The sequence below is a fragment of the Culex pipiens genome, chromosome 3, assembly GCF_016801865.2.
Source record: "Culex pipiens pallens isolate TS chromosome 3, TS_CPP_V2, whole genome shotgun sequence".
In the NCBI taxonomy this organism is placed as follows: Eukaryota; Metazoa; Arthropoda; class Insecta; order Diptera; family Culicidae; genus Culex; species Culex pipiens.
The window spans coordinates 7,414,061-7,417,110 of NC_068939.1; the positions used below are offsets into that span (position 1 = coordinate 7,414,061).

The 3,050-nt window shown below is 35.9% G+C and overlaps 1 long non-coding RNA gene across 1 annotated transcript; it reads left to right on the forward strand.

Moving 5' to 3' along the window:
• Positions 1-1,402: 1,402 nt before the first annotated feature.
• LOC128093584 (uncharacterized) lies at positions 1,403-1,788 on the forward strand. The gene is made up of 2 exons (XR_008212610.1): positions 1,403-1,662; positions 1,727-1,788. It is a non-coding gene; the product is annotated as an uncharacterized LOC128093584 (long non-coding RNA).
• The last annotated feature ends 1,262 nt before the right edge of the window (positions 1,789-3,050 follow it).

A 3,050-nucleotide genomic window follows, 5' to 3' on the forward strand; every position in this document is an offset into this window, starting at 1 on the left:
TTGGGAAACTAGCCGATGTCGGGGTGGGATGGGGAATAAAACTCCCTAATTTGCATAAATACAACCACAAAACATTCACCGCGGCGGCAGCATCATTTGAGGAAAAGAAGAATTCTCACTCTCACTCTTGATCGCGATCGCGATCGTTCACTCTTTTCTCTCGTTTTCACTCAGAAGATTTTTCCTCGATTTGATTTCTTCCCGGATTTTCCACACTTGATTTTTTCGCTTTGCTTCTCTTTATTAAGATGATGTTTTCACTTCAACCTGACACGTATATGCTTCGTCACCGACTTACGTCGGCGATCTTGTTCCGCTCATCTTTCTCTTTTCGCCGACGACTTTTTACACTTCCATCCAAACTCTCTTCGGCACTTCAGGTGAAAATATTTTCCTCTTTCACGATCACACGCCGAGCGCTTTTGCAGTGATGTGTGTGCGTGTGTAAATTTACAGGAATTTATTTACTGTTCCTTCATTCCACGCCTGTTCGGCTGCGATCGCTCGCGGGAAAGCAACGCACACTACGATCCGACGACAACCGGCTTCGGGAATGGCGACCGGCAGCAACTCCAACTGGCAGATCCGATTTCTCCGACGGGCAAAAGCAAACTGACTTGAGCCGCCGTCGTCGTGGAAGAAGCAGCGACCCCGGACTCGGCGGCGACTTGGCGAAAAGAAACGAACCGACTTCGTGATCGTGATCGTGTGTTGTGCTGGTAGTAAAGCAAAGAGAAAGAGGTGGTTATGCTTTCTTCTTCTGTGAATGGCTTTTTGGCCAGCACCACACAGCTTTGCTTCACACAGTGGGATCGGCACGGGCTCGTCGATGGGCAGTATATTTAGGAATTGTTGTTGTTGTTCAGGGATCGTCAACAATTGATCGATCTTTTCTTGGGGGAGGAGGAGGAGTAGGAGGCTTTGCTTGGTTTAATGAGGCTCGTTGGGAGGATTGATGGCTGCAGGTTGACATGGTTGGACACATTCCGAGGGCAGCGTCGAGGGCATGTGTGGTGATACGATAACATTTTGGATTGATGATCGGTATTTAGAGCGGGGCTTTGACCGGTGAAACTGTTTAGTGAAAAATTGTGCGTTTGAAATAAACAGATTTAACCTTATTTATTTATTTTATTAAAGCTATCAATAATAAAAGCTAACAACAACATCAATCTATTTAAGTTCAACTTTGAAAAGATTGTTAATATTATAAAAAGCAACAATTTTATTTTTTATGCAAATCTTAGCACATGTTTTTAATTTTGATTTTTAATTTTTTTTATGAAACCTCTTATTGAAACCCAACATTTTTTGTAGATGTTTAGTTAATTTTTTAATAATGAGATTGAATTTTCTGTGGTGTTGTAGACAAAAATGACAATACTTATCAGGATCGAAATAGTAGTTTATGCAACAAGTTGCAAAAAGAAGATTTTTTCAGCACGAGTTGTACATTTATCCAACGAGGTTTACCGAGTTGGATAAATACGACGAGTGCTGAAAAAATCAAGTTTTGCAACGAGTTGCTTACAACATTTTTTGCAATTCCGAAAAACGCTTTTTGAATGAAATTTTATGTCAAACATTCATGTGTTTAGTAAATTCATCGTTCAAAACAAAACAATATTGAAAAATGTTACTTTTCGATACTAGTGCTGAAAAGTTCAACTTTTCAGCACCCATTTCAGTGCTGAAAAGTAGAACTTTTCAGCACTGTTATTGAAAGGTATTAATTTTCCATTCTGTTATTTTTGGTAGGGAAAAGTAGGCCGTTTCGTTTCTCCAGAAGGGCAGGAAAAGTTGACAGTTTCACAGTGGAATTGCAAAAATACTTTTTTGCAATTCCGTCGTGAAACTACTTACTTTTCCTGTCATTCTTGAACGACGAAATAGCCTACTTTTCTGAACCAAAAATAACAGAATCGAATAGCAACACTTTTCAAAATAAATGCTGAAAAGTTCTACTTTTCAGCACTGAAACGGGTGCTGAAAAGTTGATTTTTTCAGCACTTGTTTCGAAAAGTAACACTTTCAACATTTTTTTGATTTAAACGATTTATTGACAAAACACATGTAAATTTGACTTGCAATTTCACTCAATGGGTGTTTTTCGGAATTGAAAAAAATGTTGTATGGAACTCGTTGCAAAACTTGATTTTTTCTGCACTCGTCGTATTTATCCAACTCGGTGAACCTCGTTGGATAAATGTACGACTCGTGCTGAAAAAATCCTCTTTTTGCAACTTGTTGCATAAACTACTATTAAATAAGTGTTATTGAAAGAACTGGTTGCTGAGAAACAGCCGCTTTAAAAATTGCAATTTCTTATATTCTCGAACTTTTCTGTATCAAAAATAAAAGAATTGAAAAGTAATACTTTTCGATACAATTGATGAAAAGTTCTAATTTTTAGCATTGATTTGGGTGAACAAAAGTTGTATCGAAAAGAAATATTTTTTAATATTGTTTTGATTCGAATGGGCAATTGATTAAACAAATAGAAATTTACAGTTTTTTGAATTTGCAAAGAAAAAATGTATTGTAATGTTGAACTTTCAGCACTAGTATCGAAAAGTAACATTTTTCAGTTTTTGTTAAGAACGTTGAATTTTCTTAACAAATGAATGTTTGACATAAAATTCTGTAAGCAACTCATTGCAATACTTATTTTTTCAGCACTCGTCTTATTAGCCAATTCGGCAAACCTCACAACTCTTGCTGAAAAAACTGCTTTTTGCACCTTGTTGCATAAACTACTATTTTGTTTGTTTACATAAACTTCTATTTCAAGTGACGATATATCCTCATTTCGATTATTTTTAAGGGTGCCTTTGAAGAAATTTGATACTATTATAAAAACTCAGGGGGTCGACATTCTTCTGTTTTTGAGTACCTAGAAAATAATTACAATTTTTTTTTTCAAAAACCGTGCTGTTACCCGAAAACTAATAAAAAAGCTTAAAATAAAGTCAAATTAACTGAAATTAATTTAAAAATAATTTTCTGTCTTGATTATAGTTTGTATAGTTTCCAAATTAAATTTACTAGAT